The 15,139-nt window shown below is 44.5% G+C and overlaps 1 long non-coding RNA gene across 1 annotated transcript in view; it reads right to left on the bottom strand.

The window, feature by feature from the left end:
* LOC144824151 (uncharacterized) overlaps window positions 1–3,014 on the bottom strand; it is a 257,683-nt gene extending 254,669 nt beyond the window's left edge. Inside the window, exon 1 of the long non-coding RNA XR_013608911.1 lies at window positions 2,960–3,014. This is a non-coding gene — a long non-coding RNA (uncharacterized LOC144824151). The remainder of the gene's footprint in view (window positions 1–2,959) is intronic.
* Window positions 3,015–15,139: the final 12,125 nt, after the last annotated feature.

Below are 15,139 nucleotides of genomic sequence, written 5' to 3'. Positions count from 1 at the left end.
ACCACCACATTCTCTACCATTCACCCTAGAGGCAGTGGCGGCTGGTGACATTTCAAAGTGGTAAGGCGTAAATGTTTAGGATGATTCCCCTGTGCTGCGCGAGTGTAGCAAATGTGCCTGATTGTCATAAGGGCGAGTTGCCCCCACCCCGGGCATTATTTGTTTTTTAAAGAGTGGGCAAATCGTGCATTTTCAAGCAAGTTTGATAAAGCAAGAATGTTAATAAAGTAATTATAGTTAGGCCATCATTAGGGCACAAGAGAAAATAAGCCTTTAACCCTGTCGTCCACGGTCGTATCATAAGGTAGAATACAAAAAACATTTAACTGTAAGTATTACAGAAATATATCAGGACAGCTAACACTTTATGACTGTTAAAACCATGTTCCTGATGTCCAACCATCAGCTCACTGAGCCATCATTTCAGTCTCCACACTAACTGTATATTGTTTTGTCTATACTTTAGGCAACAATGTAATTGGATGCAGCACAAGTCAAAATTCTGAAGCGAAATAGTACAACATTAACAAAAGTAAAAATGATGAATGGTGTGTTTATAAGGTATGCAGAAGGAAAGTTTTGCTTCATGAGCAATCTTTCAGCTTCTCTTATGCGCTCTTTAAAACATTGACTTTCTAAATGTTCATTCACTTAATTTAATAAAAGTAGAAATGCTTAACACTGGGAAATCCACAAAGGGAAGGGGGGCTGATGGGTCTGCTCCTATAACAGGTATGAGCAGGGATAAAGGAGACATTCAACCACGAATATGAGTATGAGCAAGAGAAACGCAGTAGAAACGAATTCTGTGTTTCAACCTTAAGTTACAAACGATTGATGCTGCAATCTTTCTATTTCAGGACTGTCAGCATAATTAGAGCAAAGTTTAATCGCACATTAATTAATACAATCACATCCTGGAAAGATTAAGCTACTTTTTGAAAATAAATTTAGTAGCACTGTTAAACTAAGAAATCAATATGAAATGATGTGTGTTTTTTTATTAACCGGTCCCCTTTTCTTACCAATAATGACACTGGTGACCACAAAACAAAGCACAAAACGATTGTTTCTCGAACATATAAGCTTGCTGCCTCTTGCTTGGCTGCTGATTGTTCACTCCCACGTATGAAGCTTATGATTCGAAAGATTCAAAGACTCTTTCACCCTGCCTGGCCTCCTAAACGTGATCAGTGACAGTGTGCACTAGTAACGGATTGTGGCCACTAATTACAAGGAACTGAGGAGAAATGGACTTGTTTCATGTTGTATCTGCAACGCGACACAGGCTCTGAATAATTACCAGAATCACCTTTGTTACTTATAGCATTGCAATCCCCATCAGTAATCCAAGAGACCAGGCCATTATAGCACTAAATTATCAGTCAGTCAGTGATCATCACATGTGTGTACAACAATACGAGGGCCGGCCAGAGACTGCGCCGGCCCGGGTCACAGCTGGGGTCCCCGCCCGGCTCTTACTTGTTTTGATGTTTTCCAAGCCAACGATTACGAACAACAACATATTAATATTAGCCACGACCACGAGCAGTAGACTGAAGCAGCAGGCACAAAGAAAGTGAAACGCGAGCCCTGCAGTGCACCAGGGCACATTACCTGACTGCAAACCTCCCTGTCCAGAGAACATTACTAGGAATTGTGGCCGAAATGTGCAACCCAAGACCTGTTTACAGCAATATCTTTAATGGCCTGGTGTCTGACAAGGACTGATCGCCGGCTGCACAGCACAAGGATATTGTTGAGGTGGCTTTTCTCTTCGAGCATAAGAGGAAACTGCACAATGGATGATCTTTCTGCAGGGTCCACTGCGAGGCCGCATGTCCATTTCTGGCAGCTGACAAAGGCCATTTGTGCATTCTTAGCTGTGTGTTCCAGGCATGTTGAAAGTGCTCTGCAGGAGAACAGGTAAGTGTGTGGGGGTGTTTGTCGATTGAGCAGCAGGCATTGTAATGTAGGGATCGGGAGCAGGAAAGGACAATGTGACAGATCGTTTGTGGTCGGGCAGTTTAGGGGAGCAGATGAGATGAAGTGCATGTGGGGGAGGTCGGAGATGCAGTGAGTGGGGAACAGTAGAAGCAATATGCGTATGCTGGAACAGCAGAAGCCTGATTTCGGATGACCTGGAATGTGGATGATGAACAGGGAAGAGGACCTTTATGGGAACTCGCAGCCCAGACTGTAACTTCAGCCAGAGCCGCTGCTCTCAGTCTAGCCTGTGGGAAGCAGGAGCAGCCAGTGCGGCCCTGGGAATCTACCGCCTGCAGCAACGCTGAGAGTGTGGCATCCATCCTGCCAGCTCGGGACACTACCATCAGAGCAGGGACTCTAGTGCCAGCAGCCTGCACTGATTTTCTGTTTAGCCAGAGTTTTCCGTTTTTCAGCAGTCAATCTTGCAATATCATCGGGGCCTTAGCAGTCATCTTGGTTTCCTAATAAAACCAGGCTTGATCATGTCTCTCTGTGTCCGATCCATAATCGGAGTTTAATAGCATCATGAGCCGAGCGATGCGTGAAGCGCAGCAGGAGTGCGCTGCGCACCGCTTGAGTGTAAAATGTAAAGGCCGTTGGTCGGACGCAGCGATCGGCAGCAGAAATAAAAGATTTGATATGAGTGACTGTTGCAGAAATTAACGTAACCAGTTTTCTTTAAGTCTGAAACTGCTGCTTTCACCACTGTTCACGAGCAAGCACACACACAGTGGCAGCCACAAAAAACAACACAACATACATGCATGTGAGTTCAGTTACAGTCGCACTCGCACACATAGGCACACGCACATGGGTTCAAGGAGTCACCACCAGACTCACCAACATACATACACAGGTCAGTCATGCAATCATTATCACACCGCATATGCAAAGACTAGTAGAGACACGCGACACACCACGCACACCGACGCACTTCTGTACTGGATTGTTATACTGTAAAAAATCGTACTTTTTATGAGGTGACGGTGACACTCGACAGTCTCGACTGACTCTCTTACTCCTCGTCGTTGTGGCACGCCAGGCGCGGTGACGTGCATACTGCATGGGGAAATGGCCAATCACCACTGCATGGCTGACATAAGCCACATGTGATTGGCCATTACAGTGCGGCACTTAGCAAACATCCACCACCCACGCGCGGGCACCAGTGCTGAAGTCTCCGCCGTGTCTCAGCCAATCCTGGCGCAGCATTACCAGAGCCACTGCGCCAGGATTGGCTAAAGAGCAGGGTCAATACTGCCCATTATGAGACCCGGGGGCGCCGGGTCTCATAATGTTTGCGTGCTGTAGGGGAGGTGGAGGAGGGAAGGTACTACTGGGTGTGCGCATGCGTGGGCCAGTCATAAAAATGACTAGCCCAAAATGCGCACACACACACACAGTGCCTGCTGCCCTACCTATGGCTGCGCTGTCACTCATTGCCGAAGCCACGCCCCCACTGACTTCCGCGATTCCGATTCTGTCAGGCTTGTCCCGCTGCCGCTGGCTCTCTCTGCGGCAAACTGCGAGTGCTCTTAGTGAAGCGGATCATTTATTTTTGAAGCCTATTAGTATTTATTTCCTGCAGCGTGCGGTCGTCCATGGCTAGTGGGGCAACGCCCCAACGCCCCTAATGGACGCACCACCACTGCCTAGAGGCCTGCTGCAACACACCTTCGTCTTCAAATTCTTGTGCTTCTTCTCGTCCTCTCCTCTTCCTTATTTTCCCTGTGTTCATAATACTGTGTCATATTCAAAATAACAGAAGGGTAAGATGTGGACCAGGTGCTCTCGGAAGCCTGCAATCGGGTTGCAATTTAAGGAAGTAAATTGGAAACAAATCTATTAACAAACAATCGAACACCACCTTCGATCGACAAATCCTGTCCATTATAATCTAGAAACACATCTTTAAACCGAGTGAAGAAATCGGACACACTTTCATCTTTCTTCTGACGACAAGCCGATAACTTGTCCCAATCAACTTTTCTCTGAGGAATAAGAGAATGCATATACTTAATGATATGGCCAGGCAAAGCAAGTATCTCAGGTCTAAGCTTATCACCTGGCTTCCGTTCCCGATCCCATACTTTAATTTGATCCTAGGTACCACCCAATTCTGCAGCATGATCCTGTGTGTGTACTTGTCTCCAAATATCAACCAAAACTAGTAAGCCAAAGAACATTTCAATATCAGCAAGTGTCATCACAGTTGAAGAGGTAGCTTCAGTCAATTATTTATAATAAGCTGTTGGATTCTTCCTAGGATCAGGTAACTGAGTTTTAAGAGACAAGACTTCACTCCTTCTCCATGGAGTATAAACCCATTGTTCTTGGAAACGGGACGTTGCCCCTGTTCTAGTAACAACATTGTGCTGATCCTTAGCTCTGGTATTTCAGGGTGATAGATAAGATGAACCTCTCACATTGAAAACTGAGATACAGGTTGGGGCTCTTCTCAAGCAGTCTACCCCGATAAGCAACCAACATCGCAGCATTACCAAAAACTTGACCAGGTGCCAAATCAGTAACATAAACATGATTCTTAATATCATATAGAATCTGCGGTGCTGCGTCGCTGAAACACGCCTCCCAAAGACCGATCAAAGTAGCGGACATATGCTTACGACACACTCCATACATCTTCCACACCATAAATGGGGTTTTGGGCCCACTGTGCAGCCTGATTAGCCACTACCTTTTTCTCTGCATCTCCCATCTCCGATCGCACATACAGACCCATTCACTCTTTAAACTTTGTACAATCCTCAAATCCACGTACTGTTGTCCCACTACTCGGTATAGACCGGGGATGGAAGAACACAGTGGGAGTAGCAACAGAAGTAGCAGACACTAACATCGCTGCCCGCTACGTCGCAGGTATAAGAGCCGGAAAAAGGGACGCCGAAGCAATAGCTGTGGCAGGAGTACTGACAGTCATATTTGCCACAGACAGCGAGGACAAAGAAAGGACAGGTGGTGCCGTGGCCAAAGCAGTCAGTAGCAGAAACAGCAGAGACAGAAGAACCATGTAGCTGTGGGTATGAGGGAAGAGTGGGATATATCCTCGGTGGGGCATATGGGGGTGGGGGTCGAGTATCTAACAATTGTTCCACAAACGTATCATTTTCTTCTTGGGCCACATAAGATTTATCAATATTCAATTGAAACCTCCTATCTTCACATTCAATACCTATCTCTTGTTTCTCTCTATCATGTGCTACAGCTTTCTGAGTCAATTTTTGCATTCTCCCCTTCCAGGCCTCTTTCTCTGCTTTCATTCGCCTCTGTTTAGCCTCCTTTTACCACGTTCGAAGAGAATCAAACATAGACTGCCTACTTCTTCTTGCAAAACACTTCTCCTGTAAAAACCCAACCCAATTTTTTTGTTCATCAGAAGTGCCCCTTAACGGCCACTGCAACTCGGCATTGCCCCTCGTATATTTGTGCCATAGCATAATAAACATAATAGGGCGAAGGCCATGCTTCATATAGATATCAAAGTTCAGAGTGCCTTCTGGAGGAGCTGGCTGACTTTCTTCCACTTGAGCATCTACGACAATAAGAAACCAACAATCGGTTAATTCCAGGCATTTTCAAAAGTGAGACAAATTGGTTATGTTACCTGACAAAGTGTTCGCAAACACTTTGTACCAAAATCGGTCCTCAGACCATGCCAAATACAAATCAAAATGGTACCATATCCACAAAGAACCAGAACAAACTCGCCTGGTGCACACAGGTCAAACAAATTTATTCTCCACTGCCGACTCTTCGGACCAAACGGTCAGATTAAGGGTTTCGCCATTCAGGACTCCGGTAGTGATGACCGCTGGTCGAGGCACAATCTGGCGTGACAGAAGGGGCAGCTGAGAATTCAGGAAATCTCTCGTGCAAGGATTCTGGTCCGTCCGTCCGTCCGACCTGACGGCCGACTCTACCTCCCATCCCGTCCTCGGGAAGGGATGGGCCACTTGCCCAATGGAGTTCCTGTTCGGGCGCCAACTAAAGGAAGTGACCATATTAGGGCCACCCGTGTCACTCGCGACCACCTCTCAGCCTTCCATACAAACTAAGAGTCTGTTAGACAGTAGAGAATACAAACCAAGTATATTTATTCAGATACACTCGAGCGGAGCCCAGTCTGCCCAGAATCTGTGGATTGCTGCAGAGGGACCGACTTTAGCAAGCATGGAGATACATTATGTACAATTCAGAACCAACAAAGGCACGCCCAGAATGGAATTTTCCAGGCTGGTGCCACAACACAAAGGAGTATAGTAGGATAAATGTTGATCCTGAGAACGGGCACATACTATCTATTACTCAAGGTCATTCCATTTGTGCCTACCACTGGACGTGTGGAAGAAGGCCTCTATCCAGTGGGAAAGGTATGCACTAATATTCATAGAGGAAAAAGAAACAAGACCCAACCTTGGAGAAACGAGAGCTACCAAAGCCGTATTTTACAGAAAGTAAAAATTTGTTTTGATCGTAGTTCAAAATGGCGGTCAAACAGAAAATGGTGCTGCGAATGCTAACTTACATATAACAATACGTAAGCAACACAGCAAACACATTTTATTCTAACAGATGCGCACATTTGCTGTGAATATCGAGGGAATAGGAATATGTTGATTATTCCAGTACTGATCTTACTGGATGCCCAACTAAATATCAAATACAGTGTATGGAGCTTCCCAGTGATTAGAGTTAATTGCCATGACCACAGTAACCACCCATCACTGTGAGCTTTGGACTGACCGGGACTGTTAATTTGGGTGCCTGATAACGGTTGTCTCTTATATACCCTATTGTCCTGATGAAGACGTGCAAGCAGAGGTCTTAAGTTTCCTTCTACGCCTCAAGTCGGGTCAAAATGTTGACAACCCCATCCCAGGACCTGTATTATGCTTTCTTGGTCCTCCCAGTATTTGGATGATGCATTCTGAATATTCCAGCATCAATCTGTGAAACAAATAAGGAAGAATAGAACATAAACTACTGTGTAGACAGGCCCACACACACTGCTTTTCTGTTTTCAGACAGTGTCCATTGTGTAAAATGATGATACTATGTTCTCCAACTGTTTCTCTTTAAATTTGACCTTCTCTTACTCCACATATGTGCACTTTTTCTTTGCACTCTTTTCTACAGCAACCGCATATTGATATAGCCTCAAATGTCTTATTAACAATTTTAATAATAAGAAAATATAAATTACATTTTGTCTACAGAATACGGCTATTGTGTCTTTTTCCCTGGCATGACTTGATGAAACTTTTGTTCTTTCCAGTGTAACTATTATCCCCCAGATTCATCATTGTCATGTTTTGCGAGTCCTTAATAGCGATTTTGAAGGAATCGCTATTAAAGACTCGCAAAACGGGATTCATGTAGAAATCGCAATATTTTTGCGATTTCTACTGCTTCCTTATTTGCGATTCGCTAATTGCTAATCGCAAATAAGGAATGACTCCCCATTTATTCCTATGGGCCTAAAGGCCCATAAAGGCCCATAAGAATGAATGGGGAGTCATACCTTATTTGCGATTTAGCAATTAGCGAATCGCAAATAAGGAAGTGATTTCAAGGGTGCCAGGGTGTCCAAAGGACACCCTGTAGCACCCCTGAAATGGTAATGTACACTGGAGTTGCGCACACACATGTCCAAAGGACATGTGTGTGTGTAACATACAACTTAGAAAAATGCACTAAAGTGCATTTTTCTAAGTTTTCGCTATTTACCAAAGTGCATTTTTCTAAGTTTTCGCTATTTACCACGTAGTCAGACTTAGCGGTAAATAGCGGCCCTAGATTGCGAATTCGCAAATTTAAAATGGTTCATGACTTGCATTTAAGGAATCTCAAATTGAGATTCCTTAAATGCAATTATTCCCAATTTAGCGATTTCTGAAAATGTGATTTTTGCATTTGGGATGATGAATCCCAAATGCAAAAATAGCGCTCGCAAAGGGCCAGATTCAAAGAATCTGGCCCTTTGCGAGCCGTTTTGGGCTTGATGAATCTGGCTGTAAGTGAATTAATTTTACAGTGACTCAGCCAATTAATTTCTAGAGTCACAGACTCTTTGGCTATCCCAAAGGGGGGTGTCGGGACCTCTTGTTGTTTTTACTACACTGTACCCATGGTCCTTAGACATATTTTGGGTTACTCCATTAGTTTGCAATGACTGCTCTCTGGCAACACTGAAATTTATTTGGGAGACCTTGTGACCATTCTCAGCAAGGTGGTTGAGCAGGGCGATTGTGTCCTGTCTACATGCCTCTTGTATCACAGATGCCACAACCAGATCATCGATTTACTGCAGCAATGTCGAACTGCGAGGCAGATCTAGGGTCTGTAAATTCATCTTCAGTACGATGGACTTTTTGTACACCCTTGAGGAGCTCAACACCACAAAAGAGCCTTAACTTGGAATCTGAAAGCGAAAGATACTGGCTCTCTTCATGGAGGGGAATGGAAAAGAATGCCAAGACAAGTCAATTACCATAAACCATCCAGCTTCTAGGGGAATTTGGAAAAGGATTACAGCAAGGTTTGGTACCTGTGGATAGCATGGAATAACTATTCCATGCTATGCCATTTTCCTAAGGTCCTGTATTAATTTCCCTATTTCTATTTGATTTCTTCAAAGCATTAAACGTAGAGTTGCATGGACTCCCAATGACTTCTTTCAGAATGCCCTGTTCCATCCTGCTTACAACAATGAGGGTTATACCAGCTATTGCTACTGGTCAGAGGTTGTATGGGGGCATCTGCGGGAAGACTAGATCTGTCCTTAAGGTACCCTTGAGGGGTTAAGAATCTTTAAACAGGACAGTTTTTCCCTGTAAAATCCCACACTTCCTCTTTCACTGTTTCCTTTAAATGAGAGAATATATCTTAGGTGAAGACAGGGTACAGATTCTTAGGATTCTTATGTACAGATTATTGGGATTTCAATTTGAAACCTGCAATATCTGCCGGTGTCTCTATCTCCACATCTTCTGGTGAGCAGTAAATCTCACACCTGAGTTTGCAAGGAAGGTTTTTCACCAGTAGGTTTAAGGGACTAGAACTGCAAATGGTGATTGTCTCTGATTGAACCTATTTCTGCTGGAACTAGGGCTGAAACTTTATATTTGCACTGTGGAATTGTGATGCTTCCATCTTGGAGAGATCATTATCAAATCTGAACCTCAGATTTCTCACCGAGTCCACTGGCTCAGGTGGGGGATTAAGTTCCTGTGGCCACCAGAACTTAGAAGGTGGTGGTGCCCGTTGATTAAAGAAGAGCACCTCGGTTTTCTCAGAGTTCAACTTTTTGGGTTATCCAAGCCAATATGTTGCACAGACACCGTCTAAAGTTGGAAAAGGCAGCCTCCGATTGTTCTTTGAAAGAGAACAGAAGCTGGGTGTCATCTGCGTACGAGATCACCTTTACCCCGAGAGACTGGACTAAGGCTGCAAAAGGGGAATGGTATACATTGAAGAGGAGAGGGCTCAATGCCGATCACTGGGGGACCCCACATACAAGGGGCTTCTGGGAGGAGACAAAAGGGCACAGAAAAACTTGTTGTGAACTGTTCTCTAGGAAGGACCAGATCCAGGACAAGGTTGTGCCCTGAATTCCCAGGTGTCTTAGTCTTTCCAGGAGAATCAAGTGGGCCACAGTGTCGAAAGCCACAGACAGGCCTAACAGCGCTAGCATTGCTGCATTGTCCTGGTCAACGGACTAACGAGCACTCTCCGCCACTTCTAGGAGTGTGGCTCCCATGCTGTATCCTGCTCTAAAGCCGGATTCTTGGAATTCATTGTTAGATTCCAGAATTTCAGAGTTGACTCTGGACTATCTGTTCGAGAATCTTCACCGGAGCCGGCAAAAGAGAAATTGGTCAAAAGTTTTTATATTCTGCAGAGTCGGCATCCGGTTTCTTGAGGATTGGCATTAGCAATGCTTGTTTCCATGCTTCTGGGTAAAAGCCTGAACTCAGAGAAGAGTTCCATATCTGGTTCAGGGGGGCATTAGGACAGGGGGCTTCATCTTCTACATATGAGCCACTCGGATTCACTTCAAGAATTGCACCAAGTACACAATTCCCCTGACCCGTCAGGCACGTCATTGTGCCTGATCAAGCCCAACAGGTCCCTAAAACATCATGTGAACCTGGGGCATTTGCCCTTTAAATGGGTTTTGATGTCTTCTGGGATGGGGCTGGGAATTAGAGCCACCATTCTGCATCTGTGGCTACACCGTGGAAGCCTGAGGCGCATTTAGAGTTACATAGCAGCCTGTGGCATCAGCATTACGAGCTCCTGTGACATGGAATTTTGTGCTTGAGCACTGAGTATCACTTTGCACTCTATCATGATAGTTTCTACATTGCCTCATTCACCTTATTGCAACTGTGGCAAGGAGTATCTTCTTCAAAGCACCAATGTTTTAATTTTCAATATTCCCTCTACCTCTCCCTTGCAGGGCTTCATTCCCTCCTTGTGTGTACTGCATGGCAACTGCCTAATGTTTACAACTATACTAGGAGCAAGATCCAACCCTAGATTTATCATGACAGAACCTCTCGCACTACTGTTGTGCACCAACTTTGTCTTTGCAATCATCAGTCTCTCTTTAAATCTATTCTGTTTCACCTCTAGAGTGTCACTACAAAACATTGCATACTGCAAATTTTCATCAAGAATCTTCGGCTGCCAACAAATCACATTCTGCTGTATCTGAGAGAAAATCTCCAGGTGCAAATGAATGAGAAAAGATTAAATTAACCTTCCCATGTTCTCACAAGCAGGTCACTAACCACACTATTTTCTTAGTACACTTGTAATAACCGCTCAAAGGAAAAATATACTGACTCCTTTGGCTCTTGTGTCGTCCAGAAAATCTTGGACCAATTCACCTCTGTTTGCAAGACCTTTGTTTTTAGAAGTGCAACGACAGTATCATACTTGGCCTTGACCACAGGCAAAGGGGCATTTGAGTTTGGTGCCCTCGGGGCTCTTGTTTCCATCAATCCATATCTAACTTACAGCCCATAAGTCTTTTGGAACTGCTTCAAATACCATGTCTAGATCCTCCCAAAAGACCTTTAAAAAAGGCTACATTTTGGTCTGCCTGGGTCTACCATATATATCTGGGTTCTCCCTTAACTTCAGAAGACAGTGTGTGAAATTAACAAGATTTGCTCGAGTCCATAGGACATGTACTTATGCTCGTCGATGTAACTCACTCAAAGGGCTACTCACTTGTTGCCAACTCAGGGTTTTCACCCTTCTCACCTTATGTTACCTCCATTTTGCTTTTCACCTTCAACATCTCCTTGTTGGACCACTGCTCTCTAAACATTTCTAAATCACTCCATTCTCTAATACACTATACCAATTCTTGGGTTTTTATTCATAGCTTCATTGCCTTCATATCCATGTCACTTATGGTAATTTGAAATTCTTTCACTCCTTTCTTTGGGACAAATCAAATTTGCACTAATCTGCCAGCTTTTCCATCTTGGCATGTGCCTCATGTACCACTCTTGCAGCCTCGTTGCTCATATACATAAATTCATTGTCACTATAGTGTCTCAGAAATTCTTGGCCCAAATTACCCTTCAGGATCTCCTGAGACTCAAAGCTAATTTCTGGGGAACATTTTTGCTAGGTGGGGGTGACTGTTCAGGAGCTATAGCTGCTGCAGCCTCTCCAGTGATAGGTGAACTAGTGGGTCCTTCTTCCAGAATGCTGGGTGGTACAGGCATACCTGCGCCAACTGGATAATGAGGAATACTTGAAGTTGCCTGAACCTGTGGGGTGCTCGTAACCATAGGAGTCAGGGGCAGACTCTTGCTTGTCAAAGTCTGAGATGTATTCGAGGCAACTGGTGTCTGGGGTACACTTTGGACCAATGAGGTCTTGGAAGTCCTGGTGTCTGCGTAGCTTGAGGTGCAGTCGCCTCTGTGGGGGTATGTGCCATTATTTCTCCTTCCAGAGGAAACTGAGGTGTCTGCCCTGTGGGTGGAACTAAGTTGTACAGAAGTTGTCTCGATCTTAACAGGTCATCTTACAAACCAGCATCATTATCTGTCTCAATTCCCGTGTCATTCTCATGTGTTTTATGATCGGAGAATCTTTTCTTCTCTTGGGCTTCACTAGCTAAAGCAGATTAAGGGCCACTGACTTAATTAGGTTTTCATGCTATATCTTTTGCCTCTCATCATTGAGAACATCCAACAATGTAACAGATTTTGTTTTGGGTCTGTATTTTATATCTTTCATGGCTCTTCTTGTTTGCTACCTTTTTTTTTTTATAATATATATTTTTTTAATAATTTTATTTGTGTATGATTAATTAAAATCTTTACAAAAGTATAAAAGCCATATGACAATAAAAGTAATGTAACTTTTTTTTTTAATGCAGCAGTTACTGTGGTCAATTCAAGGTTGTTACTAAATCCCAATGAGTCTTTCAAGTGTGATTGAGTCTTTCCTTTGTTAGGTCAAAGAACTTCACAACCTGGCAGTTCAGTTTGATGTTGCTGGTGGTGAAACACAGTTTAACTGCCTGCCTACAGGTCCGAACAGCATATGATCTAAAAAATGGTAACAGTAGGTTGTGCCTCAGATCCTTTAATCTCGGGCATATACATATCACGTGGACAATGTCCTCCTTGCCCGATTTACACAGGCGACACAAGTCCGAGACATGAGATCTCTCCCATGGAGGCAGGTGCGGTAATATCGGGATTGCCCCAAGGCGCAGTTTTAGAAACTTTTCTTTCACTTTTATTTTCATCCCGATGTTAAGGTAGGCTTGTGGCCGTATTTTACCGTAATCTCCCACCGTTATCCATCCGGGCGCTCTGTTTGCTAGATCTTTCTTATCTTCTATTATTGAGATTATCCGTGCAGACTTTTTGGCCAATTTTCTAAAGGACTGGAGGTCTATGTCTGTTTCCCAAATGTCAGCAAACCTAGCCCTTCAAGAGATCCAAATAAGTAGTCCCGAGGCAATGAAGTGCGGCGTCTGAGTAGCTCTTCCCAGACACTGGCATTTAGGGAGTCAGAGTCAGAGTCGCGGATCTTGCGCCAGATAGCTACATATGCACTCCGTCTTTCTAGTGCTTGTTTGACAAGCCCAAATTCTAAACGAATTTGGGCCGGGGAAGCGTATTTGGGAAGGTTGAAGATGGCCCTATAAGAGTTGGCTATAACTGTGTCCAACAATGAGGCGTACTTCCCATGCAGGGATTCACTCTCATAAGTGAGCGTTGGTTGAAGTTTAGCTCGGAAGATTTCAAGGAAGGGTTTAAGGGTAAGATCAGGGAGTTTGGGCTTTAGTGATTTTAATGCAAGGTAGGTCATTGTTGCCTTCCCTCGGATGGACTGGAGCTGAGGCCTAGACGTGTTCTTAGAATCCAGCACGACACCAAGGTACTTATATGTGGCTACCCGTTCAAGCTTTTCTCCTTTCAGGTACCAACAAGGGATCCTTTTCTTCCTATAGTTCACTGTCATGACCTTAGATTTGTTAAGGTTTATTTGTAGGGCATTCTTTACCGAGAAGGCACGGGTACAGTTCAGGAGATGTTGAAGGCCTATTGGCGACCGGCTTATCAGCACTAAGTCATCCGCATATAGCAAATTTGAGAGGGTGGCTTTTCCTAGCTTGGGTGCATGATTGCGGCATTTGTCGAGTTCTCCAGGCAAATCCGAAATAAACAGATTGAATAAGATGGGCGCTAATAAACACCCCTGCTTTAGTCCTTTAGTTGTCCTAATCGGCTTCGAGAGGTGTTGGCCAGTTCCAAGTTTGATTTTAACCCAGGTGTTAGAGTGAAGCAGTATTAGGATATCCAGGAGGTGTTTCGGAATGCCCCAATTGGATAGTTTTTCCCAGAGTTTGTTTCGGTCCACGTGGTCAAAGGCAGCAGTATAATCGATGAATGAGAGGAATAGCGGTAGCTTAGTAGTTTTTACTTCACCCAATAATAGGGACAAGGCCATGATGTTGGTTGTTGTCCCTTGGCCTTTACGGAAGCCCGTTTGATTGGGAGGGATAATGGTTTTTTCGGACGCCCATGCCGATAGTTCCTCCAGGATGAGTCCAGCAAAGTATTTTGCTTCTATGTCAAGCAAAGCAATGAGACGATAGCTATTCGGATTGCTCTTATTCCCATGTTTATAAATCGGGCTTATAACGGACCCATGCCAGGAGTCCGGGAGGGATAAAGTGAGTCTAGCCTCGTTAAAAACTAGTCCCTGGGATGCACTCCAGAAAGCTACGTCAGATTTATACAACATGGGAGGAATTCCATTCGGCCCCGGAGCTCCGTTCGGTCGCCCCTTGGTGATTCGCCGTCCGATGTCTGCTGCGGTAAATCCCGTGAGCACTATCTCCGCGTCCTTTACAGGTCTTCCTTCCCATTTTGGATAGTCAGGTTGCGGCGGGTTGGTACCCTCACCTTCCCGCATTCCGCACGCATTTTCCTCCCTTTGATTGTTAGTTATCATCATGACCAAGCTTTGTAATTTTCATGCAGGGTGACTTTGTTGTCGTGTCACCTGTATTATTGTCATTGTTAAAATGTGACAGTACGTATTTAGACCATACTTCCTCAGCTATGTGCGAATTTTGCCCCAGATGTTCAGGGTTCTGTATTCTTTTCACCATATGCCAGAACCTAGAGCTGGTTTTCTGGTTCCCTTCGTAGAGAAGTTTCCCCCAAAGATCATCGTTTCTTTGCTTTTGACTTTCCCATTTCAGCCGTTTGAGTTGCTTTTTTGCTTCCCTCAGCACTACTTGCAGGCTAGGGTTTCCCTGGTCCTTTCGCATCTGCCGCAGAGTTTGATTAATCACACGTTTTTGTATTATCAAATCCAGCCTCATCTGTCTCGTGCTTAAGGTTCCCCTCCCAAGGGGAGGGTTAATAGACCTAGTACTTCCCATTTGCTCCCCGATGGTGTTAATGAAGTCTTGCCAGACGTTCGCTAGTTTGGATGAGCAATGGACTTGGTGGAAGAGGGTTTTCGCAGTGGTGCTAATAAGGTCGATGTTGTCGGGATTGCACCGTATCTGCTTTAGGTTAGCGCTGACTTCTGTCTCTGGGCCAGTGTAGCGTTCTTTTTCCTCTGCCGAGTTGGA

The sequence above is a fragment of the Lissotriton helveticus genome, chromosome 3_1 (assembly GCF_964261635.1).
Source record: "Lissotriton helveticus chromosome 3_1, aLisHel1.1, whole genome shotgun sequence".
Lineage (NCBI taxonomy): Eukaryota > Metazoa > Chordata > Amphibia > Caudata > Salamandridae > Lissotriton > Lissotriton helveticus.
The sequence above is the reverse complement of the archived record's forward strand: the minus strand, read 5'-3'. Positions and strand labels throughout refer to the sequence as shown.